This window comes from Lepidochelys olivacea (genome assembly GCF_965140295.1).
Source record: "Lepidochelys olivacea isolate rLepOli2 genome assembly, chromosome: 8".
NCBI lineage: Eukaryota > Metazoa > Chordata > Testudines > Cheloniidae > Lepidochelys > Lepidochelys olivacea.
Window position 1 is genome coordinate 26,893,751 of NC_140418.1, and position 18,853 is coordinate 26,912,603.

The window sequence follows — 18,853 nt, forward strand, 5'->3', positions numbered from 1 at the left end:
AACACAGCTACTCAACTCTGCCAAACCAAACCAAGTCTTTGCATTTTGGGTGCTTAAAGAAAAGTAAAAAGATAAGAACAGACAACAGACCAGAGCCCAGGCTTCTGAGCTGCATGAATCTAATAAAACTATCCTACTGGAAGAGAGCAACATTTTTTAATCTGAACTAGACTGACGACCATACCTTCTTAGTATTGATATCCTTGTCAATAGACTATTAAAGAACCATGCACTTGGTCATTATTTCCAAGGTTACAGCCACCTATTGTCTTAAAAACAGTGATCTGGTTCCTAGTGCTGGAGAACAAAAGCTGTGTTTTTGACTTTTTTTCAAATCTTGACACATTTGATCAAAGGTGAAATTTTCCTCATTTCGGTAATTATTTTTCCCCAGTAAAATAGGATGAAATTGTACTGCGGAACAGACTACATATAGTCGTGAAATTCAGATCTGGATATAAACATGTCCAAGGTTCATCCGTTCAATAGTGTATTTGTTATTCACAAGTATTCCCTGAATAGATTATGCCTAATTGGCTGAAACTGGGTTGTGTTTTGAATGGTTTCTTTAGGCTAGCCACTATTTGTTGCTGTAGTGGGATTGCTCACCTACTCAGTCACTTACTATTTTTGTTCCTCAAAATAGCTGTCTGAAACTTTCAAAGTAGAAAATGGTCTGTAAATTGTTTGGTACAAGGATTGTTGACTGCTCTGTGTTTGTACACTGCCTACCACAATGGGACTTCATTGATGTTTGGCCATTAGGCACTACCATAATAAGCATAATTAGTAATAGATAATGTAACTATGGCATGCATTTTCCTATTAATCCTTCTTGCTAAAATTTGTTTCACTTTCAGGATTCATAACACTTTCATGTATACTCATCCATGTACTTGCAAACAACAAATAAAATCACAAAAGGAATAATAGTGAGTCCCACAATTTTATTTTAGTTTTTTTCCTGAAATTATTTGCAAATCTTTTTTTTTGTTTGTTTTTTGTTTTTTCATTTACTGGTCTACCTGCTCTAGTAACATAAGCTGTATTTAAACCAGGTCCCTTGAGGTTAAGGGCTGCATAATCCATTACCAATTCCCTGAGCCAGTCATTCATCCTAATCTCTAGTTTTTTGTTGAATGTAGCAAAGAAAAATAAATGAGTCAAATGAAGCTTTTAAAATGTCATCCTCTTCTCAAAACCATTGAAAATGTTATCTCTCCCCTACTCTTAGATCGAAACACTTTGTCTCTTACCCCTTCCTAATGATGTGTTCCATGTATAAAATGGTGTTCTCTAAACTGAACAATAGCATAATTTAGTGGATTCTATCAAATTCTTAGTGCTCAAGAGGAATATTTAGGGGCTCTCTTTTCTAACAACGTATCAAAACATTCCAACAACATGTGGAAAGTGTTTTCAGGTCTTTTTAGAACTGAGCTTTCACCTTCAGTCAAGCCACTGTATATTTTTCAAGATAAATACTACATGAATGGGTTCTTGTTGCTAAGAGCAATGGGTAGAAAGTGCCTCCATTTGCTAATACAGAGTGTGATCATTAAGATGCCAAAAACTGCAGAGGCTACAAAATTTATTATAAACTGACCACAGGGGAGAACATAATAGCATGACAGTATGCTTTTTTCCCCATTCTTTTGAAAAAGCTACAGGGCTATTACTAATGTGACTTGTTAATATATTTGAATTTTCTTCTGGCTAAACAGTTTACCAAAAACAAAAATCTATATTAGTGTGTTGGAAGAGAAAAAAAATATATAGTAGCTAATTTTAGTTGTTTTACCTGGCAGCTAGGATACATATTGTGACAAAGTTCCTGCTCTAACTTGGTGGGTCTTGCGCTCATTGGCAGATTTTCTCGCCTTGGAGCTTCACAGCAGCCCTCAGCTCGGCCGTTTTTCTGAATTCACAGTCCAGGTCGACTCCTCCTGTGTCTGACCAGGAGTTGGGAGGATTTGGGGGGAACCCAGGCCCGCCCTCTACTCCGGGTTCCAGCCCAGGGCCCTGTGGAATGCAGCTGTCTAGAGTGCCTCCTGGAACAGCTGTGTGACAGCTACAACTCCCTGGGCTACTTCCCCATGACCTCCTCCCAACACCTTCTTTATCCTCAGCATAGGACCTTCCTCCTGGTGTCTGATAATGCTTGTACACGTCAGTCCTCCAGCAGTCCACATTCTCACTCTTAGCTCCTAGTGCCTCTTGCTCCCAGCTCCTCACACGCACACCACAAACTGAAGTGAGCTCCTTTTTAAAACCCAGGTGCCCTGATTAGCCTGCCTTAATTGATTCTAGCAGCTTCTTGATTGGCTGCAGGTGTTCTAATCAGCCTATCTTAATTGTCTCCAGAAGGTTCCTGATGGTTCTGGAACCATCCCTGTTAGGAAACGGAACGTCTTTTGCTAAAAGGACGGGGTATACTTTAAAAGGATTTTGCTTAAAGGACGGGGTATACTTTAGCCACTTTGCGACCTGGCAGGCTGGAGTGGCAACCCTATTCTCCCCCAATCTACGGCCTGAGGTGCTAGGGGTCAATGAGGCCATGCCGGGCCACGTGCTGCACCTTCGAGTCCGTATGGAGGGGCTCGTGGTTAATCTTGTTAACATCTATGCCCCGCAAATGAGCTCCAGGCGGCCACAATTTTATCAGCAGGTGTCCGACTTTCTCGGCACCCTGGATTCGCACGAGTGCCTGGTCCTGGGAGGGGACTTTAACACCACCCTCGAGGAACGGGACCGCTCAGGGGCCGAACCGAGTCCGGCCGCTGCGAATATTCTCCAAGGGATAGTCGACCATCACTCCCTAGTGGACGTCTGGCGTGACCATCACCCAGATGACACCTCCACGTTCACCTTTGTCCGGGTGGAGGCCCATCGGTCACACCACTCTCGGTTGGACCATATTTACTTATCCCGTTTCCATCTTTCACAGGCCCACTCCTCCGCCATTCGGCCGGCCCCATTCTCCGATCATCATTTAGTCACTGTAACGGTCTCCCTCCGTGCAGAGAGACCGGGGCCGGCCTATTGGCACTTTAATAACAGCCTGTTGGAGGACGAGGGCTTTGTGATGTCCTTCCGGGAGTTTTGGCTGGCCTGGCGAGAGCAGTGGCGTGCCTTTCCCTCAGTGCGGCGATGGTAGGATCTCGGGAAGGTGCGCGCCAAGCTCTTCTGCCGTGACTACACTCGGGGCACCAGCCGACGGCGAAATGCGGCGATAGAGCAGTTGGAACGGGAGGTCTTAGAGATGGAGAGGCGCCTGGCCGCCGATCCCGAGGACCCGTCCCTCTGCGGAGCGTGCCGGGAGAAGCGGGAGGAGCTCCGGGCCCTTGAGGACCACCGGGCCCGAGGTGCCTTCTTTCGATCCCGCATCCGCCTCCTTCAGGAGATGGACTGCGGCTCCCGCTTCTTCTATGCCCTGGAGAAAATGAGGGGGGCCAAGAAACACGTCACCTGCCTTCTTGCGGAAGACGGCACCCCCCTCACGGGTCCGGAGGAGATGTGTGGGAGGGCCCGTGACTTCTACACAAGCCTTTTCTCCCCGGACCCGACCGATCCTGACGCTTGCGAGGTGCTCTGGGAGGAACTCCCCACGGTCAGCGTGGGCGACCGAGACCGGCTAGAGCTGCCTCTCACCCTGGCCGAGTTCTCGGAAGCCCTCCGTCGCATGCCCACCAATAAATCTCCGGGCATGGACGGGCTGACCGTGGAGTTTTACCGCGCGTTCTGGGACATTCTCGGCCCAGACCTAGTCACCGTCTGGGCTGAGTCCTTGCAGAGCGGGGTCCTCCCTCTGTCATGCAGGCGAGCGGTGCTCGCTTTGCTGCCGAAGAAGGGGGATCTCCGCGATTTACGAAACTGGCGTCCCGTCTCACTCCTTAGCACGGATTACAAAATCGTAGCGAAAGCAATCTCGCTGCGGCTAGGGTCCGTGATGGCGGACGTGGTCCACCCAGACCAGACCTATACTGTCCCGGGTCGCAGCATTTTCGACAACCTCTTTCTAGTCCGAGACCTTTTGGAACTCGGGTGGAGAGATGGTCTATCGTTCGCCCTCCTGTCTCTTGATCAGGAGAAGGCGTTCAATAGAGTAGACCATGGGTACCTCCTGAGCACTCTGCAGGCATTTGGATTTGGACCTCAGTTTGTGAGTTTTCTCTGGGTGCTGTATGCCTCCGCGGAGTGTTTGGTTAGGCTCAACTGGACCCTGACTGAACCGGTCAGCTTCGGGCGAGGAGTGCGGCAGGGGTGCCCCCTCTCGGGCCAGTTGTATGCTTTGGCGATTGAGCCTTTCCTCTGTCTCCTCCGCAGGAGGATGACAGGGTTGGTGCTGCGGGAGCCGGAGCTGCGACTGGTCCTGTCGGCGTACGCCGATGACGTACTCCTCGTGGTCCAGGACCCGGGCGACTTGGCGCGAGTGGAGGCATGCCAAGCCATCTATTCGGCAGCCTCCTCCGCCTGAGTCAACTGGGTCAAGAGCTCTGGCTTGGTGGTGGGGGACTGGCGGCAGGTGAGCTCCCTCCCACCCGCACTTCAGACCATCCGGTGGAGTGCAGGTCCACTGCTCTATCTCGGCGTTTACCTTTCCGCCACGCATCCTTCCCCGCCGGAGAACTGGCAAAATTTAGAGGGCGGGGTGATAGAGCAGATCCGGAGATGGACGAGGCTACTCCGATGTCTCTCCCTCCGAGGGAGAGCACTGGTGCTTAACCAACTAGTCCTGTCCACGCTCTGGTACAGGCTCAACACCCTGGCCCCGGCCCCGGGTTTCCTGACCCACCTCCGGAGATTGATTCTAGAGTTCTTCTGGTCAGGAATGCACTGGGCCCCTGTTGGAGTTCTTCATCTACCCCTGAAGGAAGGAGGGCAGGGCCTGAAGTGTCTGTACACTCAGGTCCGCGTTTTCCGCCTCCAGGCCCTGCAGAGGCTCCTTTATAGTGCAAGTAGTTCGGCGTGGAGCATACTGGCGCACGCCTTCCTGCGCCGTTTCCAAGGGCTTCGATATGACCGGCAGCTCTTTTATCTTTCTCCGAGGGGTTTTCCGCGAGACCTCTCCGGGCTGCCGGTCTTCTACCAGGACCTCCTCCGGACCTGGAAATTGTTTCTAACAACCAGGTCCGTGGCGGCCACCGTGGGGGCAGATCTCCTCATGGAGCCCCTGCTACACAACCCCCAGCTCCGTGTGCAGATGGCGGAGTCCCGCTCGGTGCGCCAGAGGTTGGTCCTGGTGGAAGTTACGAGGGTCGGAGACCTCCTGGACTACGACTGGAGAGACTGGCTGGATCCCCTGATGCTCGCTCGGCGCATGGGGCTCTCCAGCCTCCGTACCCCCCAGCGCGTACTTCAGGAGGTGAAGACCGCCTTGACCCCCGCTGCTCGGGCGTATGTTAGCCGAGCCTTGTGCGAGGGCGCACCCCGCCCATCCCTTACCCCAGGCCCGCCGGACCTTTCCATCGGGCCCCCACCCCGTAGATCCCAACAAACCCCTCACCCTTTCACTGCAAGCTGGCTGCACGAACTGCAGCCGGTTAGCTTTCAAATTGCTTCACGGAAATACTTATATACACTTACGCTTCACACCCTTCACGCCCACACCCTGGTGTCCCGCCCCGATACAAAGTGGCGGGATCTCCTGCCACCTTTGGAGGGTGAGCAACCTCGGTGGGCCAGCCTGTATTCCACCCTGGTCCCAAGGCCCGTCGGGGATATCAGTTGGCGGCTCCTTCACGGAGCTGTGAGCACGGGCGTGTTTTTGACACGGTTTACCCCCATTCTGGACACTTGTCCTTTCTGTAACGTGAGGGAAACCCTGGCACACGTGTATTTAGAGTGTGCCAGATTGCAGCCCCTTTTCCGGCTCCTCACAAATATTCTATTACGCTTCTGGCTTCATTTTTCCCCCCACCTTTTTATCTATACACTTCCCATCCGTGGCCCCACAAAGTCGTGGGATCTTCTGGTCAACCTCCTCCTAGCTTTGGCTAAAACAGCCATTTATAAAACCAGAGAGAGGAGGTTGGCCCATGAAATGTCCTGCGATTGTGGGGCCGTTTTCCAATCCTCAGTACACTCACGTATCCAGGCGGAGTTCCTCTGGGCGGCGTCCACCGACTCCCTTGAAGCCTTCGAGGAGCGGTGGGCGCTGTCTGGGGTTCTCTGCTCGGTGACCCCGTCCGGTTCCCTCCGTCTGACCCTTTGATTGAGGGGAAGAGCGAGAGACGCCAGCCCCAGCCGTTGCCACTGTGGATACCATCATCCCTGTCATCTAGGAGGGGTCCTATAATACATGGGTGTCTACCCCCCGCTCCCTAAACTGCTCACCCCGCAGCCGTGCCCATCTTACCGGGCACTCTCAGGAGAGGGAGGATCGGTGGCACTGGGCGCGGCACTGGGTAACTCGAGGGGGTGGAAGACCACGAGTGTCGAGGAAGCCCCCCCGCTCTAGGCCACCAGGTAACTCAGGAGGGTGGAAGACCACGAGTGTCGAGGAAGCCCCCCTGCTCTGGGCCCAGGCTAGCCTGAACACTTCTCCCTCCTGAAAGCTGCTGTGTTATACCTTCTGATTGCGTTGTTTTGTTGCATAGTTGTTTTGTTTCCTTTGGTAATTCTGTAAGCGTTACCAATAAACTTTCTTTCTGTTTCAAAAAAAACCCCCATCCCTGTTACCTTACCCAGGGTAAAGGGACCTACTTAACCTGCTCTCCTGCTGCTGCCGCCCTCTGGTCTGGGCTTTCCTTGCTTTTTGCCCCTGCTTTTGGCTTCCCCCCCCGACCGGGCCAGATGCTCCCCCCTTTCTTTTCCTTTTGTTGTTTTTTTTCTTTCTCTGCTGTTGCTAGAATGCTGGCCAGCTGCCGGCTGGCTATTAGCCCCGCCCGCCCGCCCTTGGAAGCTGCTGCCACTCCAGTTGAAACCCCTCCCAAGAAAGGGGGGGCTTGCTGACCCACTCCCCGGACTGGGGGAGTGGAGGGACAAGCAGCCCCCAGATCCAGCCGCTTGCTGTTTGTTTGTGGACCCATATTTGGCCGAGAGGAAGTTTTATCATCTGCTCCAGCATCCCTGGAATTTTGCAGCTGCAGAGAAAGCCTGGAACAGAGAGAAAGAGAAACAGCCATCTACCAGAGGAACACCGCCCGGGGAACTTACAAATCGCCATGGAAGGCGCCCAAGACTGAATAACTTTTGAACTGTGCTCTCATGTGGGGGGAGGCCTTGACTGTGTCTTGACTGGGTTTGTAGGGACACAGGGGGTGTGGCACAGAGCTGCCCCCCGATCCATCTGTGTCCTCCCAACCCCCACACTACGATCTTCCTCACTGCCCCCTCCATCGTCATTGCTGGCTGTTTAACATCTGCCTCTGGACTTAGCTGCTTGCCCTGATTCCACCAGAAGCACCAGCTAACCAAACAGGAGTCTCTGGACAAGCGTACGGTGGTTCATGTGCCCCCCCCAAAACTGCCCATCCCACAGCCTGTCCCTTTTTACCTGACCCCAACTCCTGTTAACCACCTGCCACCGCCCCCACTGGGGCATCGGCAATGGAGGGCACCAGGGTGACCTCTGCCGCTGCCATGCCCACCGCCTCCCCAGACTCTAGGGAAGCCCCCGCAGCTGGCAGGAAAGGCCAGGGCAAGAAGAAGGGGAAGGGCCCCTCTAACACCACCAGGCCCTCCGTGGCAAGGGCCACCTCCACTGCTGCAGCACTGCCACCGACCACGGCGTCCTTCCCCACTACCCCCTCCACCAGCTCTGCGGGTGTCCCTCCCTCACCCCTAGGACATATGCCCGGGCAGCAGCAGCCCCCCCCGCCTGCCGGCTCGTCATCTCTCCCGCTCACCGCCTCCGCCACCATCAATAGCTGCCGGGGCCCCTTTCACACCATGACAAGGAAGACAAGGATGCCTCCTGGTGCCCACCTCGCCCCACGTGGAGACCTACGTGTGGGCGTTGGTGAGGTGGGCACCTCAGCCATTGTGGCAGCCTCCAAAATGTATGGGAAGGTCATCTTCTTCTTAGCATCGGAGGCTGCCGCCCAGGAGGTGGTGGAGAGGGGCCTGGCGGTGGGGGGGGTGTTTGTCCCCCTAGAGCCACTAAAGGACCTGGGCGTCCGCCTGGTCCTGGCCTCTGTCCCTCCTTTTCTTCCCAATGCTGCCCTGTTACCCACCCTTTCCACCCTGGGGAAACCCGTTTCTGTCATCAGCCCTCTCCCATTGGGCTGCAAGGACCCCACCCTCCATCACATCTTTTCCTTCCGCCGGCAAGTGCAGCTTCTACTGCCATCGGTGGCGCGTGATGGAGAGGCGCTCGAGGGGTCCTTCCTAGTCCCCCACCAGGGGGCCCGTTACCGGGTGTATTTATCCACGGGGGAAGCCCGGTGCTACCTCTGCCAGGCGTCAGGGCATGTCCGGAGGGACTGCCCCTTAGCCCGGCAAGGAGGGGCACCTGGGATCCCTGAGACCTGGCAGGACATCAGCCCCGTCATTGCCAACGCCCCTGGCCACCTGATACCCGAACTGCCCCCCCCCCTTCGGACCACCACTTCTCCCGCTCAGACCCAAGGGGCACCTTCCCTCCAATGCCCAGACAAGAGGGAGAGCCCCACCCTCACTGCTGACAATCTGGCGAGGCCTATGGAGGAGGCTGTGGTAGAGATACCACCAGGCATAGGAGAGAGCCTGCCCCATGGAGAATCCTCCCTCCCTTATGCCGCCCCACCGCCCCCCCCAAGTCCCTGAGCCATCACCTGAACCCCCTGACATGACCCCTGCTAACCAGCCCCCAGATGATGCCATGGAGGGCTGGGCCCTAGTGCAGGGGAAGCGAGGCAAGTGGAAGGCTCAAGCTCCGCCTCTACCACCCAAGGCGGAGGTCCCCTGGAAGACCAGGAAGGGGGACACCGATGCCAAACCTTCCGCTTTGCCCACGAGTGCGTCCCATCCACCGGTGTCAGCTGGGAAAGAAGTAGTAGCACCAGAGAGTAGTATCTACCCTCCATGGGAGACTCTCCCCTCCGAGACCCTCGAGACAGCCCCTCTTGTTCTGACACTACCCGAAGCCCCCGTGAACCCCGAGGCAACCGTAGTGGCGGGTGCCAGCGAGGAGAACCCCGGGGCGACAGAAAGTGTCCTCTCCTCCATGTTCGAGGAGATCGAGGCCCTAGATCTGACCACAGTCGCCCAGGGGGAGGATGACTTTTTGCCATCAAACCTCGATTTGGGCGACATCACTCCACCCCTCTTTTCCCCATGCTCCCTCCCCCTAACTGCTGCTTCTGCTCCCACCTCCGAGGAGCCCCTGGACTCCTTCATCAACCCGGCCACTGATGGCACCCCGCTGACGACCACTGAGCCTGCTGAGGTGACAGCCAGCGCCATGCGGCCGGGACACGAGTCGCCAGGGGCACCCCCCGTTGGTGCGGAGCAATCGACTTCAACAGAAGGGGCCCAACAGAAGATAATCCACCTCCTGATGCTGTGGCCACTAAATATACCATAGAGCCCGTGCCTGGTGTCACTGAGAGCTCCCTCCCCACCCCCTTGACCCTCGAGCCTGATCGGGAGGTGCCACCATCCAGCTGCTTGCCTCCTGAAACCCAGAACCTCGCCCCTGCCCCTGCCCCTACCCCTATCCAGTCTACCTACTGCAATGTTATCGCCGCCCCCAGAGCTGTCTTCTTCCCTTTTCCAACTGATGACCCCCAGGGAGAGGCCTTTGCATTCTCCTGCCCCGACCCATTAGGTGCTGCTATTTTCCCTCCATCGCCCTCTATCGCCCCAGGGCTTGAGGCGGGCCTAGAAGCTGCAGCCCATCAGGCACCCTGTCGGGGGTCTGCACCCTCCTTGCCCGTTTTAGTGGGCCACGGAGCTGCACCAAGGGCCCCGCCAGGGAACAACCGGGAAATCGTAACCTCACCCCCCCATGAGCTGCGAGGAGAGCTGCGGAAGTTTTTAGAGGATGTCCGTGGCTCCCGCAACAAGGTACAGCTTGCTCTCCAGCGATGGGGGGACTTTTTTCAATTCCGCCGGGCCACAAGGGCCCTCATGGGGGAAGGTAAAGACACGGGGAAGCAGGATGCCGCGGCCTACTGGCGGGTCCGCGTCTTCCGTGACCAATTACTCACTTACGGGACGGATCAAGGACTGTTGCGCAGCCCACTGCGGGATCCGAGCGTCCCTGTCAGTGAGGATCCACCCGGCCCTCCCCATGACACCTCTCACCATCACAACGTAGAACACCCGGGGTTGTAGGATGGCTCTCCGCAGGTCCCAGGTGCTCTCCTTCCTTCAGGAGGGAGGGTACTCTGTGATTTTCCTGCAGGAGGAAAACCATACGGATCCGACCGCCGAAGACAGTTGGCAACTGGAGTGGGGGGACAGGGTCTACTTTAGCCATTCCACTGTTCGGCAGGCTGGAGTGGCGACCCTGTTCTCCCCCAACCTATGGCCCAAGGTGCTAGGGGTCGCTGAGGCCATGCCGGGTCACCTGCTGCATCTCCGGGTCCGTATAGAGGGGCTCGTGGTTAACCTCGTTAATGTCTATGCCCTGACATCAGGCCCGGAGCGGCTGCAATTCTATCAACAGGCGTCTGCCTTCCTCGGCATCTTAGATTTTCACGAGTGCCTGGTCCTGGGAGGGGATTTTAATACCACCCTCGAGGAGTGAGACCGCTCGGGGACTGAGCAGAGCCCGGCGGCCGCGGACTCCCTCCGGGAGATAGTTGAACATCACTCCCTAGTGGACATCTGGCATGACCACCACCCGGATGACACTTCCACGTTCACCTTTGTCCAGGTGGAAGCCCATTGGTCGAGCCACTCCTGGTTGGACCGCATTTATGTATCACACTTCCATCTCTCATGAGCCCACTCCTCCAGCATTCGGCTGGCCCCATTTTCTGACCATCACCTAGCCACTGTGACAGCCTCCCTCTGTGTGAAGAGGCCGGGGCCGGCCTATTGGCATTTTAACAACAGCCTGTTGGAGGATGAGGGCTTCGTGATGTCCTTCCAGGAATTCTGGCTAGCCTGGCGAGGGCAGCGACGTGCTTTTCCCTCGGCGCAGCGATGGTGGGACCTGGGGAAGGTGCGTGCCCGGCTTTTCTGCCGTGACTACACCCGGGGCACCAGTCGATGGAGAAATGCAGCGATAGTGCAGTTGGAACGGGAGGTCTTAGAGCTGGAGAGGCGTCTGGCCGCCAGCCCCAAGGACCCACTCCTCTGCGGAGCATGCCGGGAGAAGCAGGAGGAGCTCCGGGCCCTCAAGGACCATTGGGCCCGGGGCGCCTTTGTTCGATCCCGCATCCGCCTCCTTCGGGAGATGGATCGCGGCTCCCGCTTCTTCTATGCCCTGGAGAAAATGAGGGGGGCCAAGAAACACGTCACCTGCCTCCTGGCAGAAGACGACACCCCCGTCACGGAACCGGCAAAGATGTGCAGCAGGGCCCAAGCCTTCTATGCAAGTCTTTTCTCCCCGGATCCAACCGACTCTAGCGCTTGCAGAGTGCTATTTCTGGTTCGGGACTTTTGGAACTCGGGTGTAGAGACGGTCTGTCATTCGCCCTCCTGTCCCTAGATCAGGAGAAGGCGTTCGATAGGGTGGACCACGGGTACCTCCTGAGCACTCTGCGGGTGTTTGGCTTCGGACTCCAGTTTGTGGGTTTTCTCCGGGTGATGTATGCTGCCGCAGAGTATCTGGTTAAGCTCAACTGGACCCTGACCGAACCGGTCAGCTTCGGGCGAGGAGTACGGCAGGGGTTCCTGCTCTCGGGCCAGCTGTACACTCTGGCGATCGAGCCCTTCCTCTGCCTCCTCCGCAGGAGGTTGACAGGGTTGGTGCTGCGGGAGCCGGAGCTGCAGCTGGTCCTGTCGGCGTACGCAACTCGGGCAACTTGGCGGCTGGAGGGTGGAGGCTTGCCAGGCCATCTATTCGGCAGCCTCCTCAGCCTGGGTCAACCAGGTCAAGAGCTCTGGCTTGGCGGTAGGAGACTGGCGGCAGGCGAGCTCCCTCCCACCCGCGCTTCAGACCATCCGGTGGAGCATGGGTCCGCTGCTCTACCTCGGTGTTTACCTTTCTGCCATGCATCCCTCTCCACCAGAGAACTGGGAAAATTTAGAGGGCGGGGTGATAGAGCGGCTCTGGAAATGGACGGGACTACTCCGATGTCTCTCCCTTCATGGGAGAGCGCTGGTGCTTAACCAACTAGTCCTGTCCAAGCTCTGGTACCGGCTCAACACCCTGGTCCCGGCCCCGGGTTTCCTGACCAACCTCCGGACATCGATTCTGGGGTTCTTTTGATCAGGAACGTACTGGGCCCCTGTTGGGGTTCTTCATCTACCCCTGAAGGAAGGAGGACAGGGCCTGAAGTGTCTGCACACTCAGCTCTGCATCTTCCGCCTCCAGGCCCTACAGAGGCTCCTTTATGGTGCAGGCAGTTCGACGTGGAGCATACTGGTGCACGCCATCCTGCGCTGCATCCGAGGGCTCCAATATAACCAGCAGCTCTTTTATCTCTGTCTGGGAGGTCTTCTAGAGGACCTCCTCCGGACTTGGAAACTGTTTTTAATGACCAGGTCCGTGGAGGCCACCGAGGGGGCAGATCTCCTCACGGAGCCACTGCTACACAACCCTCAGCTCCGTGTGCAGGTGGTGGAGTCCTGCTCGGTGCACCAGAGCTTGATCCTGGCAGAGGTCACCAGAGTCGGAGACCGCCTGGACTACGACTGGGGAGACTGGCTGGATCCCCTAATGCTCGCTCAGCGCATGGGGCTCTCCAGAACCCGTACCCCCGGCGCATACTTCAGGAGGTGAAGACCGCTTTGCTGCCCGCTGCTAGAGCTTACCTCGATCGGGTCCTGCTCGAGGGCACACCCCGCCCACCCTCTACCCCAGGCCCGCCAGACCTTTTAATTGGATCCCTGCCCCGTAGACCCAACTGACCCCCTCACCCCTTTACGGCGAGCCGGCTGCATGAACTGCAGCCGGTACGCTTCCAAACCGTGCCAAGGAAACATCTATACATGCTCATGCTCCACACCCTTCACACCCTCACCCTAGTGTCTCGCCCCGACACAAAGTGGCGAGACCTTCTGCCACCTTTGGAGGGTGAGCAGCCCCGGTGGGCCAGCCTATATTCCACCTTGGTTCTGAGGCCCGTTGGGGACATCAGTTGGTGGCTCCTTCACGGAGCTGTGAGCACGGGCACGTACTTGGCGCGGTTCAACCCCATCCCAGATACTTGTCCCTTTTGCAGTGTGAGGGAAACCCTGGCGCACATATATTTGGAGTGCACCAGGCTGCAGCCCCTCTTCCGGCTCCTCACAAATCTTTTATTACGTTTTTGGTTGCATTTTTCCCCTCATCTTTTTATTTATGCACTCCCCATCCGTGGCCTCACAAAGTCACGGGATCTCTTAGTTAACCTCCTCCTGGCCCTGGCTAAAATGGCCATCTATAAAACCAGAGAGAGGAGGTTGGCCGATGGAGTTTCCTGTGACTGTGGGGCCGTTTTCTGATCCTCGGTCTGTTCACGTATCCGGACAGAGTTCCTCTGGGCGGCGTCCACTGACTCCCTTGATGCTTTTGAGGAGCAGTGGGCTCTGTCCGAGGCTCTCTGCTCGGTGTCCCCGTCCAGCTCCCTTTGGTTTGACCCTTTGATTGGGGGAGAGAGTAAGGGACCCCAGCCCCAGCCATTGCTGCTGCGGACACCACCACCTTAGAGGGGTCCTTTCACACGTGGGTGCAAGTGCCCCCCCAGGCTTGTCCACCCCACAGCCTGCCCCTTTTGTTGGGCGCTTGCAGAGGAGGGAATTGTTGGTGACACTTGGGCGTGGTGCCAGATAACTCGAGGGGGTGGCAGACCTTGAGATTCGATGAAGCCCCCTTGCTTTGGACCAACAGGTAACTCGGAAGGGTGGAAGACCACAAGAGTCAAGGAAGCCCCCTGCTCTGGGCCCAGGCAAGCTTGAACACTTCCCTCCCCTGAAGCTAATGAGAAAACAATTGTGATTGGTTGCTGTGTTACACATTGCATATGTTGTTGTTTTGTTTTGTAAGTGTGTTATGCAAATAAAAAAAAAATTACTCTCCTATAACCATCTGGTCCGACCCTGTCACAATATATACTCATTTTTTTCAGTGTTGGAGAAGATTAAAATTTGACTTGCTAAATTTGAACATTTACAGTAGGCTACAGGCTTCATTGTACTCTCGGGTACACATGTCATGCATTCCCATTTATCGGGATTGGGGGGAAGAAGTGCCACTGAATTTGACACGTGTGCAGTAGATATTTTTGCTTAGGATATTGAATTGAACCTTTCTGTACAAACAGCTGAAGTTTCAGCGGCTAAGTTCAGAATATGGGAACAACAGAGAATTTCAGATCTGCATTTGATGGAAAGATGAAATTGTTTCCTTTTAGCCTGACTCAACCAGTGTATGGTTTTCTTTAAACTTTCTATATTATAATTTTCAGTGACAATATAATCAGATCAAACAGTTGTATTGATGCTAATTTATAAAACTACTTACTACATGCTATTTCATGTAGTGTATACTTTTGTGGCAAATCTTGAGCAGGTTGCAGACTAACATCTGTTTTAAGCAGAAATTCAAAAACACTAGTTTTCAATCAATTAGTAAAAAAAATGTAGTACATATACACTTCTCCAGAGAATTGCTGGGCCACATAATTCAACATGCACTTTTCCTTTCTGAGTCACAATGGAGCACAGACCATTAGGAGGTCTTTAAAACTACTAAATAAAAGGAGTTCAGCATTGAAAAGAAAAAAAGGAAAACAAAATACCAAACATTTAAAAGCTGTAAATGTTTTCAGAATTATTATTTTTCCATCCAGTAAACACTCAAACTTTAGCCTTGGACCTTTCTGCTAAGCAGATGTCATTATTGGCATGGTTTGCTACTTCTCTCTAAAAGCCTCAGTGTATTTAAGACAAGATTCTGCCCTTTTAACTACAATAAGTGCATTAGTGGAAAAATGTGACACATATCTTCATGTTCAAAGGAAAACATTACCAGCACTGTGAATGGGTATATACTTCATGGACAGTGTTCAAACATATTTCTGTCCATATGTTTCCCTGCTGGTGTATTTCTCTCTATGCTCAGAGCTGGCCTTACCGTGAGGCGAACTGAGGCGACCACCTCAGGTGCCAGACTGTGGGAGGGTGCCACTAGGACCCAGAGTTTCAAACTTTTGGCCCAAGCGAGGGGGCATGGGGGCATCATTTGAGCTCCCCACCTCAGGTGCCAAAGTGTTGTGGGCCGGCCCTGTCTATGCTGTACTTTGTTTTACTTTTTACACACACAACTGGATTCACATTTTTACATTACCCATAACAGCCTTGATAGCAGGAACCAGCATAATTCAATGCTCAATTATGTTTGAGCAGACACTTCTCCAGGGTCCCCATCAGCTAGTCCCAATAGTCTGAGCAATAGGACACACTACTATTTCTAAAACTGACACTGGATGAACATTCACAAGGACAGTTTGATCATCAGATTATGTTTATCCCACTTAATAGGATTGATCTTGTTGAATCACGTAAAAAGAAAAGGAGGACTTGTGGCACCTGAGAGACTAACCAATTTATTTGAGCATAAGCTTTCATGAGCTACAGCTCACTTCATCGGATGCATACTGTGGAAAGTGTAGAAGATCTTTTTATACACACAAAGCATGAAAAAAATACCTTCCCCCACCCTACTCTCCTGCTGGTAATAGCTTGTTAAACCCTGGATTTGTGCTGGAAATGGCCCACCTTGATTATCATACACATTGTAAGGAGAGTGGTCACTTTAGATAAGCTATTACCAGCAGGAGAGTGGGTTTGTGTGGGGGGGGGGGGAAGGGGGAGAAAACCTGGATTTGTGCTGGAAATGGCCCAACTTGATTATCATACACATTGTAAGGAGAGTGATCACTTTAGATAAGCTATTACCAGCAGGAGAGTGGGGTGGGGGGGAGGTATTTTTTCATTCTTTGTGTATATAAAAAGAACTTCTACACTTTCCACAGTATGCATCCGATGAAGTGAGCTGTAGCTCACGAAAGCTTATGCTCAAATAAATTGGTTAGTCTCTAAAGTGCCACAAGTCCTCCTTTTCTTTTTGCGAAGACAGACTAACACGGCTGTTACTCTGAAACCTTGAATCACGTAAGTATTTGTCCCCTCAGATATCAGTCAGCAAACAAACACAGGAGTCTGGTAAAGGAGGTGAATATCCCTAACCTGACCTGTTGAGTAACTGAGAAACACACAGATTAATCCGATCCCTTCTCTATTCTGTGCCTTCCAAGCAATAAGAAATATCTTCAGATTGAACATCTTGATCATGTTAGACATCACAGTCTTTTTAGCCAGAATCCATCAACAGAGAGTCAAGAAAATTAAGTTGAAGCTTTATTAGCCCAGTCTTCCTAAGCTTGTTGTACATTGGTGTGATGTAAATTTGAATTGTGGAAATAAAATAGCAATCATATGTCATATTAATAATTGAATGGAACACACTAATTCAAGGAGTGTCACACGCCCAGTAGGAATAGATGAATATTCAGCCCAATAGGACAATGTTGAGGGATGTTGTGGGCAGACTGGGAGAAGCATCAAGCAAACCAAAGCTCTGCATAAGGATTACAGTGAGGCATGAGCTGCCTACGTGTTGTAGTAAAGGCTCTGTGGCAATCCTGTGCCTTGCCTGCAGATTGGGGTAGGGAAAATTCTGGGTCCCACATCTCCACAGATTTTCCTGAAGATTACTGGGGCTAGATGGGGTGATAGTCAGCATGTGTATACATTCCAAGAATATATGGGAAAATCCTGTCTCTGCGGATCATGACCTCTTCTGGAGGTGAGGAGAGCCATGCACACTACTCAAGGGAGGTGGAGGAGCTAAGGTCATGGAAGGATGGGAGTATGGCAGTAGATTTGACTCTGTGCAAATCCACAGAATTAACCATGACTCAGAGAGGAGCCGTACAGAGGTAATGTGGTAGCCGCTATATCTTCAGGGCAGAAGTAGTGGTTATGGTAGTGTAGTTGCTGGGGGGGGGAGGGTTGGGGGGGTTGGGGGGGGGAGGAAGACAAATCCTTCCCCTCAGCACTATAGGGAACCCAAGCCTGTAACTCAGGTGTTATCTATTGCACTTCAAAAACTGGTTAAGCAAAACTATTAATAAATCAGACTCTTCATTTAAGTAATTTGTCAATTTTAAAATACATTTTTTGTTTCCTAAAATACCCCATGAAACAAATACAGGCATTTCATACAGTAAAAAAATAACCTCTTACGATATAGACAGGAAAGAAACACATCCCTCAACACCACTAATTTATATTAAACAGAAAACCGTAAAGCCCTTCAAGCCTGCATTTTCAGAAGTGACCTGCAAAATTATGAATGCAAATGGAGAAAATGACCCAACGGTTGTTTTGTGCCTGCAAGTGTCTATTTATATGTAAAATGCAGTTTGAAGTGAATGCAACATTCTAGTGACTATTTCAAAAATCAGGGCCCTAAGAGGTTGCAGAACATTTTTATGTGGAAGAAATACCAGTTTGATTAACAAGAAGTGGATATTTATTATGATAAAACCTTTTTGGCACAGGGTCAGATTCTGGGGAGGAACTGGAGATGAAGCCAACAGTTGTTGACAGACTCTAAGTATATGACCCAGACATGTTTTAGAATATATTATAAATAACCATTAACTGTTCATTTTTAAGAATGAAAAGGATCATTTTGAAGCGGCTCAGGCCATTCTGTTTTCCATTGATGGAGAGAAAAAGAGGAGGGTATTGTCTTGCTTCAATAGAAAAGCAGTGTGGCAAGCTTCTAACCAATTACTCCCTTGAGCGTTAGGCAGGCAGCCTGGTTAATAAGATCAGTGTTGTTATGTAGCCCCTATGAGATGTGGTCTGCATTTTGCGGTCTCCAGATTTATGGGTATGCTGCTGTGGTCAGCTGTAGGAGTTAGGGGTCACGCATTGGAGCAGCAGTAAGAAGCACTGTTGAGTAGATTGCTCCCAATCTCTTCTCAGCTCCACAAGATGGCCTCAGTACTCTTGGCTTGACTATTACCATTCTGCAGTACTGTCTAACAAGGCCAAAGCTTTGTCCTGAGGCATTGAGTTTCTTGCAGAGCTTGAGTGATCTTGGAATCACAAAGTTTGCTGTTGTGAAATGGATGAAGGTTGTTTTATTTTATTATCATGTTTTTTTTTTTAACTGTCAGTAACCTTTGTGCTGTGAAAGTTGGACTGGATATAAAATTACATCCACCTCCTGCTCATAATTTTTTTAAATAATTGTAACAATCATTAATAATGATGCCAGGAAGAGTTCAACATTTGATTAATATGGATATAGCTAACTGAGCAAAGATCAATGTTATCTTTTATTATGGGGTTTTTATGTTTATGTATTTAGTTATTCCATGTTTTTTTAATAGAGTAATTGTTGTATCATCTTAATGTGATTGTTGGTTAGTATGGGTCACTCAAAGATATCCACCCCATTTTATCTACCTCAAGTGCTTGAATGAAATTCAGTAAACTCCTGCCCCCTAGAGGTGAAGCAACCTGACCATATTTAGCTCTGGACAGCATTATTAATATATTTTAAATATATTTATATCTATAGCACTGTAGCTTTTTTGAAAGTACCACAGTAATTATATCACAAGCTTTTTATGAGTCAGTGGGCCAGATCCTCAGCTGATAAGTCACAAGGAGTTACATGGATACATCAGCTGAAGATCTGGTCCAACGTACATACTCGTTCTTTTGTAATACCATGTTAGATTTCACGTAGTGT